The sequence below is a fragment of the Perca fluviatilis genome, chromosome 16, assembly GCF_010015445.1.
Source record: "Perca fluviatilis chromosome 16, GENO_Pfluv_1.0, whole genome shotgun sequence".
NCBI classification, from domain to species: domain Eukaryota; kingdom Metazoa; phylum Chordata; class Actinopteri; order Perciformes; family Percidae; genus Perca; species Perca fluviatilis.
Genome location: NC_053127.1, coordinates 35,561,226 through 35,581,860, shown reverse-complemented (window position 1 = coordinate 35,581,860; position 20,635 = coordinate 35,561,226). Strand labels below are relative to the sequence as shown.

General features: G+C 40.4%; 2 long non-coding RNA genes across 2 annotated transcripts; both read left to right on the top strand.

The window, feature by feature from the left end:
* The first annotated feature begins 8,591 nt into the window (after positions 1–8,591).
* LOC120575661 lies at positions 8,592–12,991 on the top strand. The gene is made up of 3 exons (XR_005642028.1): positions 8,592–8,698; positions 10,076–10,101; positions 12,664–12,991. It is a non-coding gene; the product is annotated as an uncharacterized LOC120575661 (long non-coding RNA).
* Positions 12,992–13,146: 155 nt separating this feature from the next.
* On the top strand, positions 13,147–14,140 carry LOC120575660. The gene is made up of 5 exons (XR_005642027.1): positions 13,147–13,196; positions 13,332–13,367; positions 13,509–13,604; positions 13,713–13,784; positions 13,964–14,140. It is a non-coding gene; the product is annotated as an uncharacterized LOC120575660 (long non-coding RNA).
* Positions 14,141–20,635: the final 6,495 nt, after the last annotated feature.

Genomic DNA, 20,635 nt, shown 5'->3' with positions numbered 1-20,635 from the left:
TTTTTTTTTTTTTTAATACCTCGATTTATTTGGTATTTTGCACTTTCTTTGGTATCAAATATCCTCATTAGGGCCCGAGCGCCGACAGCGGCGAATGCCCTATTGAAACTGAAGGAATTATTATTAGGGCCCGAGCGCCGACAGCGGCGAAGGCCTTATTGAAACTGAAGGAATTATTGTTTCTTTCTATTATTATTTTCCCGTCAAATGAATTGGCTTTTTGAGGGGCTTAACATATTCAAAAACTCACCAAATTTGGCCGTCGCATCAAGTCTGGTGAAAATTTACGTATTTTAAGGGTTTCGGGAATAGGTGCACAAAAATGGCTCGCTAGCGCCCCTAGAAAGTTAAGAAAATTGAGCCCCTGTAGTGCGTTTAACGTAGACTCACGAAACTTGGTACACATATGTATCATGTCAAGCTGTACAAAAAACTTCATTAGAGCCATACCCTAAACCCAACAGGAAGTCCGCTATTTTGATTTCAAAGTTCGAAATTAGTGCGATTTTGGCCATTTCCACATGTCGTACTTTAACGAACTCCTCCTAGAGATTTCATCCGATCAACTTCAAACTCGGTCTGTGCCATCTTAAGATGTTAAAGATTAAAAGTTGTTGAAAGAAAAACTTTTCGTCATAGGACGTGGCCGTGGCAGGGCGGCCATTTTGTGCGTTTCGCCGCCAAAACAGGAAATGGGTATAACTCGAGTGTACGTTTTCCGATTACCTCGAAACTTTTCAGGATTCATAAGAGTCCAACCCTGAGGTCAAATAAAGGCCGATATTTACTTAAAGTCATAGCGCCCCCTAGTGGCAACACGAAGTAGGCCTAAAAGTCAAGGTTCTATACTTTAACGAACTCCTCCTAGAGATTTCATCCGATGGACTTCAAACTTGGTCTGTACCATCCCAACACCTTACCGATGAAAAGTTATTAAAAGAAAAACTTTTCGTCAGACGCTGTGGGCGTGGCGGCCATTTTGAGTGTTTAGCGATGAACAAAGAAATTGCTGTAACTTGAGTGTACGTTGTCGTATCTGCCCGAAATTTCTCACAATTGACAAGGGTCCAGGCCTGAGGACACTTACAGGCCAAAATTGACTTTTGGTCATAGCGCCCCCCACTGGCAACAGGAAATCTGCCTTATATGACAAACATCATCCGATTTGCATGAAACTCAGAATGTGTGGTCTACGTGTGATACTGAGCCGCCCCCTATAATATGACTACGCCCACTTACTCAGGCCACACCCCCTTTAATAACATTTGAACCGTTTAAGGTAGAGTCTTGTGTGAGGTGTCATTGAACTCAGCAGAGAGTTCCTTCTTTATTGGTGATGGTTTGGCCCGCCCCCTATGCATAAGCCACGCCCCCTTTCATAACATTTGAACCGTTTAAGGTATACCCTTGTGTGAGGTATCATTGAACTCAGCAGAGACTTCCTTCTTCATTGGTGATGGTTTGGCCCGCCCCCTATGTTTAAGCCACGCCCCCTTCACAGCTAATGAACCGTATGACGTAGAGTCTTGTGTGAGCTATCGTTGAACTCGGCGGGGAGTTCCCTTTTCATTGGTGACGGTTTGCGGCGTCTGAGTGCCGCGCGAATGCACGGTCGCAAGGAGCGGCGTCCGCCGGTAACCCCAACGCGCGCAGAGGCGCGAGGGCCCGTCCATCGCTGCTCGCAGCTTTAATTACTTGTTATGTTTACTGGTTATTCTTTTCATCCCAGAGCTGACCTTTATATTATTAACAATTATTGTAAGAGTTATAATTTGCTGTATAAGTTACTGTAGCCTACTTTGAAATGTGGAATTAAAACACCAAATGGAAATTTGTCTGGTTTGATCAATCATTGTTCTGCATGCTATAAATATAATTTTATGTGTGTATGTATATGTATATATATATATACACACTTATATACAATAAGCGGCGGCAGATCGCTTGAAAATAGCGTTTGCCTGCGACGTGCCGCAGAAGGGCTGCCTTTGGTGGAACGGCGGCTGATTGCAAAATCCTAGCATCAGGGCTTCAGTATACAGAGAGAGGGAGAGACTGAGCTTTAGAACAGGTTTTTGTAATTGTCTGCCTTGACATCAATGCAGTTTGCATTAAGCTAGCTATGAGCTGTTGGCAGCTAGCTAGCCCAAACACCCCCGTTTTCCCCGCATTTTATTATGCTAGCTATGAGCTGTTTGGCAGGCAGCTAGCTAGCACAAACACCCTGTTTCCCCCGCATTTTATTAGCTAGCTATGAGCTGTTTGGCAGGCAGCTAGCTAGCACAAACACCCCCGTTTTCCCCGCATTTTATTAAGCTAGCTATGAGCTGTTGGCAGGCAGCTAGCTAGCACAAACACCCCTGTTTCCCCCGCATTTTATTAGCTAGCTATGAGCTGTTTGGCAGGCAGCTAGCTAGCCCAAAACTCCAGTTTCCCCTGCATTTCAATTCAGACCGTTCTCCCGCACGATTTTGTATCCCAGTAGGCTACTCTCTGGTAATTTAGAAAGTCCAAATTGATATATTAATCAATATGCTGAAATCTTCTAGATTTTGCCACTAGAGGTTTTGACACGTCAGAGCTGCTTTGGTTTTATTTCTCGTTTTTATTATTATTACTGATCCATTTGTAAATAAATTTATTTTTTTTTTTTGGTAATTTTTAAAAGGGGGTTTTTCAGATTTTGGCAGAAAGTGCAGCCAGTAATGAAGGGATAGATGCACCTAGCACTGTAGATTTTGAAGAGACAGAGGGCTTCTCTCTACAGGATCCTGGACCATTAGTGCTTCATCGTGGGTCACAGTGCAACATCAGATGTCTGCAATGCTCATCAGGTAGTGTAACTTGTATCTATCATTAGCTGTATATGACACATAAACATTTACAAATTACTTCTAATGGTAGGAAGAAGACATTTCATACTGGACTGTATTAGGTTGTGCATGTGTTGTGACCACTCTTTTATTTAAATTTTTTTGCCTAGCAGTTTTCCTTGGACTAGGGTGGCCCCTAAATCATGGCTGCAGCTGTCGCCGTGGTCCTGCTACACCCTGCTATGCCGTGCAGTTCCCTTCTACGCCCTGCTACGCCATGAACTACTGCAACTACTATTTATAGTCGTAGTTCAATTATCTTTATTGTGACTATTATAGCCACTGTTCATCAAACCCCAACCGGCACCGTCAGACACCGCCTACCAAGAGCCTGGGTCTGTCCCAGGTTACTTCCTGAGAGGGAGGTTTTCCTCGCCACTGTCACACTGAATGCTTGCTCTTGGGGGAATTACTAGAATGTAAATTATAGTGTGGTCTAGACCTACTCTATTTGTGACTTGAGTGTCTTGATAACTCTTGTTATGATGTATTAAAGTTGATAAAGATGGGACTTTATTGATCTGGTGGTGAAATTCACAAGCTACCTGCCAAGTCCAACTTCTAAAAGTAATGCAAAAGTAGTGTAAAGCATTACAATTCAGAGACAGTAATATTGTAATATAACTAATTCCTCTGAAATGACAGTAACTAGTAATCTATAATGAACTGCATTTTGGAAGTAACTTGCCCAACACTCCTAGTTACTATCAATGAAATTATGAATACATTTTATACAACAAGACACTTTGTATTTGTGTTCATTTTGTGAAAAGAAAATATATTTATTGATTTCCTCCCTTCCTCTGGAAACTGCCTCCTGATTGCGGCCACAACACAAGCTGGTATTGCCTTCCTGATCTCCCTGCCCAGAAACCCATATGCCCATCGGACCACCTGCCTGTAGGCTGTGTATCGTAATTGCCTAAAGAATGATAGGGGTGCAATGTTGATATTGATAATCCTGTTAACATAGTCAATATGATCAAGAGTGATAGACTTATTTGATGTAACATTTTCAGTTATTCTATTCCATAAAGGTATACGCACATCAGAGTTTAAAAATCTGCTAATCCCTCAGCATCAATAATGCACATTACATTAGATTAGATTATACTTTGTCATTGTGCAGAGTACAAGTACAAAGACAACAAAATGCAGTTTGCGTCCAACCAGAATTGAAAAAAAATCAAATATGTATAACTAAGTGTAAGTAATGAACAACATGTATAGATATGTGCAATTTAGTAACATAGCAAGAATATAGATATATGCAGGGTATTAACAGAATATATTATAAGAAAAACAGAATAAATATGGATATTCAGTATGAACCACATAGACAGTTATGTGCAGTGTGGTAACAGTACCATTGTAGTGCAGAAACAGTAACGTAAGAATAAGTGTACTGTATGTGCAGGAGGAATAGTATGAAGTGCAGTAGAATATGGCTATATATAAGTAGTTACAGTATGTACATTAATTATTTTGATACAGTTTGTTATTTGTGTAGAAAACTGACGACTATAATAGAAGTGTATAATAATATAATAGTGTAATAAATTACTCTCATCTAAACATACTCTGGTCTGTTGGCTTGGAGAGGGCCATTCTCCTGCCTGAAGTTGAGGTATGCTACCTGCAGCGAGAACGGGTTGAGGCAGCAGGCATCAAAGCCGGGATGGAGTGTCAGGCAGGTCATGTCCGTGGCCGGGACTAAACCCTCAACTAGTGCCCCAGTTGGCATCCACCTCTCGACAACACATGCTGTCCACCGCCGACGCCATAGCCTCACAATGTCCGCACAAGCACCTAGCCAACAAAACGATTATGTGCTAGTGCTAACCTGCTTCTCTTAATACATCCATGGCTTGGATGGACTCCACAGCGGAAGTTATTTTATCACAATTTTATCTCAAAATATCGTTTATGGCGGTTATACTGTATATTCCTCCAGTTTTGAAAATCTAGTTGTTTATCATTAATATACACTATGCTGTATTGGGGTGTTCAACCTGCACATAAGCAGCAGAGTAGGCTTCCTTGTACCAGTGAAATCAAGGCAGTAGTAGTAGATTCGATCACATCGCTCTAACCAATCCTTCTTCAGACTGATGTTGGCACCCCCCACTCAATTAGCATACAGGCGCAGGGAAAAATAAATGTGGAAATGTGGAAATACAGAAATAAATAAATGTAGAAATGTGGAAATACATAAATAAATGTATAAATAAATAAATGTATAAATAAATATATAAATAAATAAATATATAAATATATAAATAAATAAATAAATATAGAAATAAATGTATAAATACATAAATAAATACATATAGAAATGCATAAATAAATAAATACATGTAAAAATACAAAATGTATTTATTTTCACTATATTTCTGCATTTATTTATTTATTTCTACTTTTATTTATTTATTTTTCCTTCTGTCATTTTTAGTCCTCCATATAGATGTCCACATCAGTGACCTAAAACATGATCGCAGGATTTTGGATGGTGATGTAATTTGTTTAACATAAACATGGTTGCACCACGATGCATCACACATTAACATTGTGATGCCAGGATGGACATCTCATCACAAGGCTAGATCCCAATCTTACAGTGACATGACACTTTCTAAAGCTGCTTACACACATAGCCAAGGGCCGACCGTTGACAGAAAAGCCAGTCGAAATGATCAGTCTCCCCGTGTTGGTCCAAAAAGTGCCACAGAACACACCAAAAAGACGAGACGTAATACATCTCTATAACAGCAGGCAGCGCTAATCTGTATTGTTGCCCATAAAATGAAAACCGGCTGCTGATTGGACGAACCCGTCACATGGGTTTGTTTTCCCCGGATCTCATATTGTACTAAAATAGTTCACTGAAACGTGTTTCAGAAAACATTTTAAGCGAGAAATAGACCGTGCAGTTACTGAATCTGTCTTCATTTCAGATCAACAAAGGTCAGTTTAAAGATTTTCTTCAGATTTTGAGAGACTCTAGTCACCTCATCCCGCTCCCCATTTCCAGGTGAGTCCCGACTGCCCTGCCGCCGACTGAACATGTCAGGTCGGCCAAAATGAACGCCGACAGCCCCACAGACGGCACGGGACACACCGAACAGACTCGAGTCACTGACCTCGCCAGACTGTCTAATGGCCGATAATCGGCTAAGTGTGTCAGCGCCCTAAGTTACAGAAGGAACAGCATGGTGGTGTAGGCTTCTGTCACAAAAACCACATCATCTGTAACACCCCAGATGTGGAACTTAGTGACTTGGAAGCCATACTGTTTAATGTTCAGCCTATGAACTATAATTGCATGGTTTTGTACAGACCACCATCCCAGCAAACATGCGACGTCAGGTAGACGTTCGGATAATGTCTTTATGACGTCCGTCAGTTCAGACCCAGTTTTGTACGTCTGCGGACGTGCAAAAGAGGTTCAAAATTTGAACGTCTGACTAGGACCCTGGTTTGAACGTCTGTGGACGTGCAGAACTGGTTCAATATCTGAACGTCTGACTATGACCCCCTATGGACGTCTGTAGATGTGCAACACTGGTTCAATATCTGAACGTCTAACTAGGGACTCTTTTGGACGTCTGTGGACGTGCAAAACTGGTTCAATATCTGAACGTCCGACTGGGACCCCCTATGGATGTCTGTAGACGTGCAAAACTGGTTCAATATCTGAATGTCTGACTAGGGACTCTTTTGGACGTCTGTGGACGTGCGGAACTGGTTCAATATCTGAACGTCTGACTAGGACCCCCTATGGACGTCTGTAGACGTGCAAAACTGGTTCAGTATCTGAATGTCGGACTAGGGACTCTTTTGGACGTCTGTGGACGTGCAAAACTGGTTCAATATCTGAACGTCCGACTAGGAACCCATATGGACGTCTGTAGACATGCAACACTGGTTCAATATCTCAACGTCTAACTAGGGACTCTTTCGGACGTCTGTGGACGTGCGGAACTGGTTCAATATCTCAACGTCTGACTAGGACCCCCTATGGACGTCTGTAGACGTGCAAAACTGGTTCAGTATCTGAATGTCTGACTGGGGACTCTTTTGGCCGTCTGTGGACGTGCAAAACTGGTTCAGTATCTGAACGTCTCACTAGGACCCCATATGGACGTCTGTAGACGTGCAACACTGGTTCAGTATCTGAACGTCTCACTAGGACCCCCTATGGATGTCTGTAGACGTGGGAATCAGGCTCAATATCTGAACATCCAACTAGAGACCTCTTTGGACGTCTGTGGACGTGCAAAACTGAATCAATATCTGAACGTCTGACTATGGACTCTTTCGGACGTCTGCGGACGTGCAAAACTGGTTCAGTATCTGAACGTCTGATTAGGACCCCTACGGACGTCTGTAGACGTGGGAATCACGCTCAATATTTGAACTTCCAACTAGGCACCTCTTTGGACGTCTGTGGACATGCAAAACTGGTTGAATGTTTGACTACGGACCCTTTCGGACGTCTGTGGATGTGTTTGGCTTTTAAAAAGGTAAAAAAATGTATATTACTTCAGACTGAATTAGCAAATATTTCATATTTCATTCAAAAAATTGCATCTGACTCTTCCAACCAGCATATTGATTTTTCAAAATTGAGTCCAACTACTGCACTGCAGGTTGAGGTGGGTGAAATAAATCAGAAGACTTCAAATGATGCTGTCATATTTTGTGCATGTTCAGTGTCATAGAGATGATTACCCAGCAAAAAGAGGGGAACAAGCAAAACTTAAAAGAGATTGTTTTGGTGGGAATGTGCAAGAAAAATAGGAGAAAATTGGTATAGCCATCAGGGGCTCACGCAGCCCCAGAGATGGATATACACTCTGTGAAAGAATTAAAACTAACAAGGGAACTTGTGGGAAATTAGCTATGATGTGTGTGGATAGCTAGGATATATTCAAATTTTCACAGATGGGTCTGCAGCCAGATACCTTATAGCATTTGTAAGACCAGAATTTGAGAGAAAATATGCAACAAGATCTTTCAGTATTGTCAGCATAACTTTAAGCATGGCAGTGGTTGAGCAAGTCAAGTCATTGAGGGTGTAGGCTCGCTATCAGCTTTAAAAAAAAGTGAGAGACATGTGACATAATGATGCTTTACAAAATTGATAAGGTTGGAACCATGTTATATCAGCTCATGTTGGAATGGTGTGGAGCTGGCAGACAAATATTAAGAGCACAAAACATTTCAATATACAGCAAAGTAGAAAATTCAGAAGCTAAATCAATAATAAAGAAAGATGCTATTGTGGCAGGAACAATGGAATAGAGGAAACAAGGGGGAACTATTTTATAAACCCTTGGTTGGGGTAACATACAAAGGGTTATAGATGCAGAAAGGAAACCATCATAGGGCAGACTGGACTAAACAAAACTCTGCATCTATGCAAGCATATACTGGTGTATGTATTGTAACCTGATTGGAGAGGAAAATTGAGGACATGGGTCTAAAATAAATATCAAATAAATTGTCATACAATAATTTAATATGTATTTGAGTAGAGCTACTAAGCTGGATAAAATAATTCTTTTTTTTTTCTCCATATAATGGCTGAATGAGCGGCGAGAGATCATAACCATAGACTAATAATATACAGTCTATGTTCATAACCTGAAGGTGGCGGTAATGCGCTATAACAGTTTGTGACCGCGTTAAAACAAATCAAAGAAGAAGAATCGTCACATCACACTGCAGCTTCACCTGGAAAAGTACCCGGCCGATAAAAAAGGCTGCTGACACGTGGAGAGAGACAGAGCCACTGCCTTTATTGGAACAAAACCCTAAAACAGGTAACGTTAAGTAATAAAAACATCAATGTAATATGTTATTTTGTTAAGTTTAGATGACATGAAGTGAATTAAGTCATATATGCCCCGTAATATCTTGAAATACTTCTTAAATGGCGGCATTTTGCGCGAATTTTGTGTTGGCCAAAGTTGGAAGCACTAGCAATAGTTTTCACCCGCTGAAAGCAATAAACAATCTACCGTATTTTACCTCTTGTGCTCCGAAACGCGGGTAAGATAAGAACAGATAAGAGCTAGTCTGTAACATTAGTTGTTTGAGTGTAAACTGCAGAGATAGAGCCTACACATACAACAACAGTAGCTAGAGCACTAGAGCAACGCACTAACATGCTAACGTCAGTTAAGTAAACTTAAGCGTTATAGACCGGGTTGATATGCTATCACAACTATCACAGTTTAGAAATGGGTCAAAAATGAATACCAGGAGAAACACTGTGCCATTAATGGAAGGATTTAAGTCCACAAATCAGCAACATTCACCATGGATTTAGTGTAGTAACACAAACCGGAACCATGGTATTGTTGCAGAAATGGTCAAAATGGTTAGTACTACACATTTTTCCAGCACTTCAAAACTCTATTACCATATTTAAATTTTATTTTTAATGCGCTGACCAAAAATTTTTGTTCATCCTTCAAAGATTGTCTCCATTTATAAAAAGTAAAAGTTTCAAGATGTAGGAAAACTTATTTAAAAACAATAAATTATAATTTATCAGTGCTGTAGATGACTGCAGAGGAGTGCTTATTAGCAATTATTTTGATTACCTAATATACATACAATATACACCTGTTTTGATTTGAATTAATATTAAGATAAGAATGATAATAAAGTCAATTTTATATACAGCTTTACTCGCGCTCCAGTGCTTTGTCAGCCTCCCATCATTGTTAAAAAATACTTTTTGTAGTTCTCAGTGGCTCTGGTGCTGCTGCACTCAAATGTTAGTCTGGAGCCTGTGAACTTAAAATAAAACTGCACATTGTAATGTCTGTATGTTAAGTCTATTTATTTAATATTTGTGAAAGTGCATTGCATGTTGATTTAAGGTGTTCCCTTAAATGTTCTGCTTGTGCTAACCAAAAAATTAAGGGGATACAACGCCCAAGTAAAAAAGTTAGTCTGGATCCCTGAGCTAGTTTTAGCGCTTAAATGCTTTCTGAAATCTTAGAGCAAACATTTAGGAGTCCTAAAATTTGTACTGACATGCAAAATATTTTTTCGGTCAAGATTTCCTCCTAAATCGGCAAGTTAAGATCTACTATTGGAATGAATGTGTTTTGTGAATACGGCCCTTGATCTGTATATTTCTGTATATGATATAGTTTTGTAATTTGTAATTTTTTTATCTCTTTCAGGTTGAAGCAATAAAGATAAAAAAGAGGTAAGTTTCTGTTCAAGCAAAACACGTTTTTTTTATGTTAAACTAAATTGAATGTAATAGGAACTAGTTTGGTTTGAGCACAAACCCATCTTAATCATTACACCAAAAAGTACTGATGACATTTGGGTTATAACTTGAAATAAAATAGTAAAATCAATTAAATTTATAGCCCAACTACATCACATAAACCTTGAATAATGCATGAATCTTTCAGTGACATTCTATTCATACATATTTAGCTTTGAGAACTGTTCATACCAAAACATTTTATTATGAGGAAGCACATTTCTGAATCAAATTCATGATTAAACTATGTATTACAGATGGCTTATTTAAAAGAATGGCGCAAAAGGAAGGCAGAAATGGATCAGTTCCTGCATTCTGACAGTGATGATGACCATGAAAGTCAGAGATCAGTGACTGATAGATCAACCTGTGGCTTACATAACCAGGCTGACAGTGCGAGCAGTTTTGAATATATTCATTCAGCTGACAGTTCAACAACCGATGAATCAGACTTTGACACTGATGTGGAGTATGTGTCTTCTGAGTCAGAAAAAGAAGTTCTAAACGGTGATGCTGAATTGGATGTTCCCGATTTAGAAGAGAACTTAAGACAATGGTCTACAAGGAACAAAACCACACAAAGATCCTTAAATGAATTATTGGCAATATTAAAGAAGCAAGGACATCTGCTACCGAAAAGGATGCAAGAACACTCCTTGTTACACCACGAGCTGTAGGATCTGGAGCCAAAATGTGGTGGGCAATACATTTATTATGGGTTAGAAAAGGGATTTGTCATTTACTAAGTCAGACAATGTCTTTCAAACATGATCACGACCGATAAACCTCAGCATTAATATTATTGGGGGGTCCCACTCTTCAAAAGCAGCAAAGTCCAGTTCTGGCCAATACTGGCAAAGTTTCACAACCTTGAGCCATTTGTGGTTGCTCTCTTTGTGGGGACAAGAAACCGTATCCTCTTGAAGAATATCTTGATGACTATTTGAAGGAGTGTAAACATCTCACAGAAAATTGGGATGATTCATGAAGAGAAGACCTACACTGTTCATATTCAAGCATTCATCTGTGACGCACCAGCAAGAGCTTATCTGAAGTGCATTAAGAATCATAATGCTTATCACAGTTGTGAGAGGTGCATCACCAAAGGTGCTTATGTCCAAAGAAGAGTGGTATTCAATGAACAGGGATGCACCTTTGCAACAGATGAAGCTTTCAGGAGAGATACAAGAACCATCAAACTGGTGCCAGCCCATTCATTGCTGCAGGAATGTCTTGTGTTAGCTCTTTTGTGTTGGACTATATGCATATGGTAAACTTGGGAGTAGTTCGATGGATGCTAATATTCTTGACTCGGGGCCCACACTTTGGCCGCTTATCTGCAAGGCAAAAGGAAGAAATATCGCAAAAGCTAAATGGACAAGAGGAAAAATGCCTAAGTGAATTTGCGCTCCGACACCCCCGCGGTCTAGAAGAGCTGGACAGGTGGAAGGCCAGCGAATTTCGGCAGTTTTTGTTGTATACAGGACCAGTTGTACTGAAGAATGTCTTATCTCCTGAAAGATACTACCATTTTCTGTCCTTGACAGTAGCCATGTCAATTATGTTGGAGTCCGATGAGAGCACTCGCAATGCATACCTTCAATATGCCCATGAACTTATCTCACACTTTGTCATGCGCTGTGCTGTCCTGTACGGAAAGTATTTTTCAGTGTACAATGTACATGGACTGATTCACCTTCATGAGGATGTCCGCCACTTCAATTGCTCATTGAATGATATTTCCAGTTTTCCTTTTGAAAACCATCTCCAACAAATCAAGAAACATGTACGGAGTGGGAAAAATCCCCTAGCACAGGTGACCAGGCGTTTATCAGAGATTGAATATGCAAATGCCAACAAGAGCAAAACACAGCCTGAAGCACGACCCCAAATGTTTGTTTCTACAAAAGAAAAGGACAGTTGTTTTCTCTTGCGAGATGAAAGATTTGCTTTTATCAGAGAAAGAAGGGATGAGATTGTGTTATGCGATGTCCTGCACCAGCGTTACACATCAGCGTTGTTTGAAAAGCCATGCAGCTCAAAACTGCTAAATATAGTGTACACAACAAATCGACAAGGCGGGATGAAAAGACAACAACTGCTTGAAACTGATCTGTTCCGCAAGGTGGCCTGCCTCCCTCATGAAAATGGTGGTTCTGTCCTCATACCTCTCCTCCATGGTATAGAACACAGAATTTAAAGGTTGGCATTTTTATGTTAATTAACCTCTATCTAGATGTACCATTCACTATTTTGTCATAACTGACTTACAGTGATGCGGTGTGGGGCGGGCCGGTGCAGAGGGTGTTGGGTTGAACGCTCAGCTCAGTAAAATTTAGATTTTTTATTACACAAAAATTACTTTAAATTATCTTTTGTGAGTCATTTCTCAGCCAAATTGAATTTCTGGTGGCATTTGTGTTTGTTTGTAGCAGTTTCATAGATAAGTAGTGTGGAAACGTGCTAACACTTTATGAATGTGCCTTTACTTACCAGATCATGTATGCCAGGGCTGTGTGGGTGGAGCATGGCAAGGAAGTGGAGGGAACTGCCCCAGACAACTGGATTGATGTTGACAACAAAACCATTAGATGGCCAAAAAAAGGGGAAAAGGCAGCTTTCCTCAATAAACACCCCCCTCAGGATGACTGGATGACATTCACCTTGGTGAAACGTAAAATGACTTCCGGTAATTTTTTGTAAATTATCTAATAAGGTTCATTAGTCTTTTGACAAAATAAAAATTGTAATTCAGCCAAATTACAAAAACCAAGTCAAAAAAAGGTGCGCTCCAATCAGGATTTTTGGGGCCGATTGATGGAAGCTGTATCGGATGAGCACCCTTAGTCAAAATGCTAGTAGTATGGTCTTTTTTATTGTAATGTCTGTGTCTTTAACCTTACAGTAAACATTTGTGAGATGCGATGATTATGACATGACAAGCTATGTCGAGGAGGAAGAGCAGGAAAATGAAGAAGTAAGAGGAAGGAGGAAAAAGACCCAACGCAAGTTTGAGGACTATGTTCTTGGTATGCTTCTACGATAATTGTTGAATCTGTCTTGAGAATCAAAGTCTATACACTGAATCTATATGGGGCCCTCACGTTTTAGGTCACTTTTTTAAAACTAATAATTTTTTAAAATGTTAATTTGTACAATTACAGAATCTGACGAGTTGGAGGCAGAAGAAAACGTCACTGGTAGTGGTTTCCCAAGCTATTAACATTACACACCTATATAGTTCTTATAGAATTGCAATGTTTTGCAAAAGATTACAAAGTTAATGCTCATTATTTTTATGACTGGTACTTCCATTTATTGTATATACTGTATCTGTCTAGATGCCATTGTCAAGGCGCCCTCCTTTCCCATTCCACCAACAAAGGTGACTAAGTCCATCCAGATTGAGTCTGCTGGATTTAACAAAACGTTCACTGGTATCCACTTTTGAATCTACTCATTTCTTGCATAATTTTTCTTGCATAATTATAACATAAAGGTGGTTACAAAATGATTGTTAATAATTTACATGTGCTAATTTTTAGACATTGGACGTTCAAATTCAGCCAGGTCTCACCAAGTGCAGGGTGCTGGGTCCAGGGACAGGTCCACAGGCAGTGAGTAATCATCACATTAAACCAGTCACCTTGAATACCAAATCATATTAAGCACAATTTAATCAACCACATTATGTGTAAATCCCAGTGAAATATTAGAGCATATTTCTTCTGTATGTCTTCTGTATTTACATGAACCTGCATTTAATTGTAAATTAACTCAATGTTTTGTTTTTCAGACTCTGGACATTCAAATGTAAACCAAGCCAGCCAGTCGAGGGGTGTTGAGCCCAGTCACCAGTCCAGCCACAGCGACGGGTCCCAGCACAGCGATGGGTCCCAGCAGAGCGACGGGTCCCAGCACAGCAACCCATACCGACACAGAAAGCGGTCCAGGCACAGCGACGGGTCCAGGCACAGCGCGTGTGGTGCACGCGCAAACCGGCACTTACCCGGAAGCGGTCCAGACACAGTGACGGGTCCAGGCACAGCGACGGGTCTCAGCAAAGCAAAGTGTACCAACACAGAAAGCGGGCCAGGCACAGCGACCAGATGGGACACGACAAGCAGTCCAGGCACAGAGATTTGTCTAAAAACGGTATTCCTCCGAATGCAATTCACAGTGGCAAGAGTGTAAATGTTCTAAAGTAGCGGCCATGTTATAGTGCATATTTTGAACAACTGGTTTTGTATTTAACATTCTGGGCTTCATGACTGACCACTCAATTTATTCTATATAAAGTATCATCATGGCCAAGAGTACATAGATCCCTTTGCGCCGACTGCTGAACTTAATTAATCATATGGGCACACAACTTGCTACAAGAGCTATATCCACTATTACGAGCAACAAAGTAATATTTGACAAAATTTGTCTTTTCAGATGACGAAAGTGTTCAAACGCCACTTTCAAGATACACTGGGAGGTCTTTCTCAGAGCAGAGTAACAGGTCCTGCACATGAATCCAGTACAGGGCCTCGTAGGGAAACGGACTTAAGATTTCCAATGGCCATGGCAAGTAAGTACTACCAAAAAAAAACACTAAAAATGAATTGAACAGTACATGGTTTAAAGGAATATTTCACCATTGGAAAGATGAATATATCTATTGGGTCTCTTGTTTTTTTTTTTTCTTTTTTTTTTTTGGGAAATTGGTGGCCTCTAGGCCGGAAAAGCCAGAAAATGTGTTTTGGGCTCATGTGGATGAGAAACACCAAATCTCGGAATGCACTTGCTCGCTGCTTTAGAGTCTACTCCAAAGCCACGCCTACAGTTTACAGACAGACAGTGAGACGGTCAACTAGGGCTGAAACGATTCCTCGAATAATTTGATTACAAAAGATCCTCTATGCAAAATGACTTGCCTCAAAGCTTCGTTAAATCAATGTTACCAACGCTGTATCGCTGACGGATGGTGTTTCCGCACGGAGCATTATTACTGTCGCACACCAGACGCTGGTCAATCTGCCGCTGGCGACACATGCTAGAGCGTAAATAGCGAGGGGCTAAGAAGAGACAGGCTGGAGAAAACGACAAAGTGTCTAAAGTTTGGAATCAGTTCAAACATAATTAAAACAAAAACTCTGTACAGTGTGTCTACTGCAAAATGGAACTAGCTTACCACAATAATAGCGCAATGTCAGTGCTTTAGCATCTCAACAGAAAACATGGAGTCTAACTTAATCATCCATTCCACGAAGCGGACCTGACGATGAAAGTAACTACACCAAACACAACTACCAAAAACTAAGACAATAATGTGTAGTGGTGTCCACAATTTGATCTAAAGAGCTGACTTGTTGACTGTCCCTTTGGGAAAAAACAGCTGATTATTGTCTCTCTCTCTCTCTCTCTCTCTCTCTCTCTCTCTTCTCTCTCTCATTCTCTCTCTCTCTCTCTCTCTCTCTCTCTCTCTTTCTCTCTCTCTCTCTCTCTCAGCAGAGAAACAGCTGATCAATGATCTAATAGCATAAGTCAAACAGCTGTTTAGCATTGTAATCAAATATATAAAGGAATAGGTTGAGTACAACTAACATTTACATATAGGCCTATATACAGATCAGTCTCAGGTTGAAACTGAAAGTTAAGTTGCACAACTTAAAGTAATGTTTAATGTATGCCTTAGTTTGAGGTTGATATAATTTGAAATCAATGTAATATGGCACTTAAATGCACTTAATGTTTAGTTTTTTTGAGATATGATATTGTAAGCAATGTAGGTAATAAAAATTTTGCTTTTTCCAAAAATGTAACCAAACTATTGTTTATTATTGACACAGCCCACCTCCACTAGCAAGTCTTACCAGGCGACAGAGGCCTGGTAGCTGGATAGTCCACAATGACCACTGTTGTTGTGTGCCGCACCGCCATGTTTCCACAACAACAAAAACACAGCAGTCTCTGAACTCGCGTTGGGAGTTTCGTACAGTTGGATGTAGTCCAGTTTGTTTAATGAACGGACACTTGCAAGCAGAATTGATGGAACAGGTGGCCGGCTAGCGTTAGCTTTCCACCTAGCTAGCTCATACTTCTGCCCTTGTTCTGCGTTTCACCTCTGAGGATGCCCCCTTACCCGCTAGTGGCATCGAGTGACACCGCAGGCTAAGGTGCTGGTCTCCGTAGCAGGCGAAGCTCACCAAGTGTGACGAGTATTCAGTCTGTAATAAAGTGTCCTGCATATTCATAATTATTGTAAAAGTTTTCTGCTGAAAAGAGAGCCGGTTTAGCGAAGCTTGAAGATGGCTGACACTCGGTAAGCTTCCTGTAAAGACGACAGTCCAGCCCCCTATGGGCGGGTTGAAAACATGCAGACGGGCTGGCTGTAGTCCACAGACTCTGGGCAAAAATGCCTCAGATGACGCTAAATGATAAATTTTGCGTCATCTGAGACCCACAATACAAAGAAATATGGTCTCAGGGGGACACGAGGGAGGTGAGCACCGTCATTCAAAAATACTACCGGTTTCTACTGATGCAAAGCTTAATGCTAAATCAGTGAAGTATCCCTTTAACTTTGTAAATCTGTTTAAGGATAACAGTATTATATTTTCCTATTGGCTCCTTGCCAGCAGTTTAGACTGGCAAAGAGAATTTTACATATGTGGTCCTTTTTTTGTTTTCAGAGTTTCAGAAAAAAGTCTTAACTAAATTGGTGGATATCCACATGGAGGTCAGAAGGCTGGGAAAAAGCGAGCCTCCCCTGTCATCTGCCCATATAGAGCTACTGGAGACAATGGAGGAGTTTGACAGACAGGAGGAACGCCTGAAGGACAAGCAAGCCTTTGAGTCCCTGGTATGACTTGCAAGACACAATCTGGAAGTGATGTAATTTTATGCTATTTATTAATATTATTCTGTGGTATATCAGTGAAACTTGTTATAGGTTATCGTTTTTCTAACATAACAAATAATACCCCCTGTTTTTAAAGGTCTTGCAACTTGCAAGAATTGGAGGGAAAGATGTAAGGGATTGTGTCCACAAAATTCTTGACAGGTATTTAACAGGATAGATAACAGGATCCCTACATGTAACATGCATAATACACATAACACGATATGTTTCTTGTCACAGTTTTCCAGTCGACAGAGGATGTTACATATGTTAACCAACTTATACTATACACTTTATTCATCAGGCCACTGTCTGAAACAAGTAAGCTGTGGAAAAACAGGAAGAGCTCTAGAGTTAAATTGACTGCCATTTTTATATTTCATAAAAGGGCAAATAGTAGGGGTGGTACGGTTCATGAAAAAACACCCGAACCGCTCGGTTCGCTAGTCTCGGTTCGGAGCGTGTGTGTACCGCACGGTTCGTCAGTACACTGTTAATGGTCACTAACCTCTTACTGCCGTAGTGCCCACTTTCAACACCTATGTTAAAACACTTACTGGAAATGACGAGCGGGATGGGCGTGACAAATGCAACCCATGGCAGCTGATTGGACGATTGCGTCACATGGGTCTGGCTGGTCCTTAATTTCAAAACAGACTGTCATGGCGGCTCGTTCAGAATACGATCTCATATTGTACTAAAATAGTTCACCGAAACGTGTTTCTGAAAACATTTTAAGCAAGAAATAGGCCGTGCAGTTGCTGAATCTGTCTTCATTTCAGATCGACAAAGGTCAGTTTAAAAGATTTTCGTCAGATTTTGAGAGACACCGAGCCGACCGCTCCTCAAGTGGAGTGGGGTGCCGCTGCAGGTCACGTCACCTGCAGAGATATCAGGTGGGAGAGATAAGGAAGGCTGCCCAGAGCTGGAGGATGATCCAGCGTCGTTTATAGTTTGGTGTGTGGGAACATTTTGGATTTCATGTTACCTATGATGTTACCTAAAACAATATAGAACTGCCACTGTGTGCATGTTTTGTGCAACATATATTCAATATGCTAATTTTAGCTATATGCTGAAGTATATTCTGGAGTGTTAAAGATTAAAAGAAAAAATAACAAGAACCGTACAGAACCGAAAACCGTGATACGAACCGAACCATGGGTTTTGTGAAACGTACCACCCCTAGCAAATTGATAAATCTCAAATCTAAGTGAGTCTCCACTGTCATTTGCCCATATAGAGCAGCTGGAGATGATGGAGGAGATTATAAATGCAATTTAATTATCTGAAATATAATCATGAGATGCATAGAAACTTGACATGGAAGATAAAGAGGAGGGGGTTCTACAAGTGCAGGGAAAGTATGTCATTGTAGCTATCAAATGGTCACCTCAAAGGTTTGTTTAATCGATTCCAGAAAAGTATCCCAAAACCACATCTCTTTAGTCTACTCTTGGCACTCGCATGTAAATTCTAAACTGAATTTGTTTCTTCAGGCTCTTTACCAACCGCCTAATGGCAAAATTCAATATGAAGGGGAAGGGGAAGAAGCAGAAACTACCTCTGGAGAAGACTACAACTTTTGAAACAATTAAAGGTACACAGCATTCCCTCCTTTCATGTATGTGAACTTGCATATTGCAATGTACCACTGGTTTTCGTTACATATTTATATTGGTTTTGTTTTTGTTCAACTCTTGCAGCTGCAGTCATGCAATGGGATAAAGAAGCTACAGAGGCTACAATCAAGCATCATGCAGCAGAACATCTCAAACATGCGCCGGGGAGGAAGGGAGGTGGAGGGCATACAGGGGTGGAAAGTAACTAGACATTTTGCATGAGTACTATAAAGCTTGTTTTATGGTTCTGCAGAGGCTTCATGCAGAGCTTTCGCTGTAGCTTACGTAAGTGGCCTGATGTTTATACTTGTGCATTGGTGTGTGCGCCGAGCGTGTGTGTGTGGGGGGAGTGGATGATAGAGCAAGGGAGAAAGTGAGTGAAGGTGATTAGCTTCGGAGGGAGTAGAAACTCTAGAGTCATAGTGAGAGAAACAATGAGTCTCCTCTGTTCTTTCTGACCATGGTGGGAAATCTGTAGCAGGAGAAGTTATCCCTCTCCTTGATGTCATGTTGTTTATGGAGAAGGAGAACCAGGAAATGAGTCGGAGGAAATGCAACGCTACCAAGACCCGGTCGAGCGACGTGTAGTTAAATTTTTTCGAGAGGTGCACGTCAGTGTGTTTATTTCTAGTTTAGGGGACTTTTTATCTCATTCCCTAACCTTAGTCTGGAGTAATTTGTTTTTTGTTCACTTGGCAGTACACTGTAACCATTGCAATTGTTTTATTTATCAGCCTGTTAATATTTTGCTGAAAACCTCATTAAAGATGGAAAAAATAGTCATTTCAAACTATTTTTTATTTTTGCTCTTTTTAACAGATCAGATGTCACTAATTTCCATTTGTTTGCATGTCTTGGACAGGTGCATCAAAGGGATAGGTATTCATTTATTATTTACAATTTTAAAGCACTAGTTCTGCTCACTGATTTTACTATATGACTAGAGTGAGTTTTATTGAATACCATGGTCATCCAACCTTAGGAATAACCTGAAGGTTTGATGACCAAAACATGGTTTAATAAAGCTAATAGTAAGACACCACTGAATTGGGTCATTAACAATTAAAATAACAGTTGGTTTGGTAACATCTGAAATCAGTCCAAGAAATGCATCATAAAAACTTGTATGAATGTCCTTTAAGTGACGTTGAAAACATGTTAGAAATGACGTCGTAAAAACGTTAATTTAGAACCCTGTAAAAATGTCATTTGGACGTCAATTAACTCTTTAAACAACGTTTACAAAAGACGTCTAATGAACGCGTTCAATATTTAGCTACGTAAATAGTTAAAAAGACGACTAAAAAAGACGTCGCAAAAACTTTAATACTGGCTCCTCAGTGGACGTCTTTTCAACGTTCACTGTCTATGTCCCTTGAACGCGTAAAAGTGAACGTTAAGAAGACGCGTCAAAAAAGACGTCGCAAAAACTTTCATTCTGGCTTCTCAGTGGACGTCTTATTAATGTCCTCTTTTGATGTCCCTTGGACGTAAAAAATGAACGTTAAAAAGACGTCTAAAAAAGACGTCGCAACAACTTTCATTCTGGCTCCTCAGTGGACGTCTTTTTAACGTTCACTTTTTATGTCACTTGGACGTCAAAAGTGAACGTTAAATAGACGTCTGAAAAAGACGTCGCAAAAACTTTCATTCTGGCTCCTCAGTGGACGTCTTTTGAACGTACGACAAAGACGTTAAATTGACGTCTTTTGGACGTGTCATTGCTCAGTGGGAAATATCGCCCACCTTCCCTCCCCCTTAACATGGGGGATTTGAAACTGCAGCATGTGTGTTGTGGGCATTTAGTTAAAACATCTGAACTCACATAATACTGTAAGAATCAGTATTTCTACTCCCAAGCCCCATGTTTTTGGATTTGCCTGTGTGTGTGTGTTTGTGTGTGTGTGTGTGTGTGTGTGTGTGTGTGTACATTCAGTCCAAAAAGGTATTTTCTGAG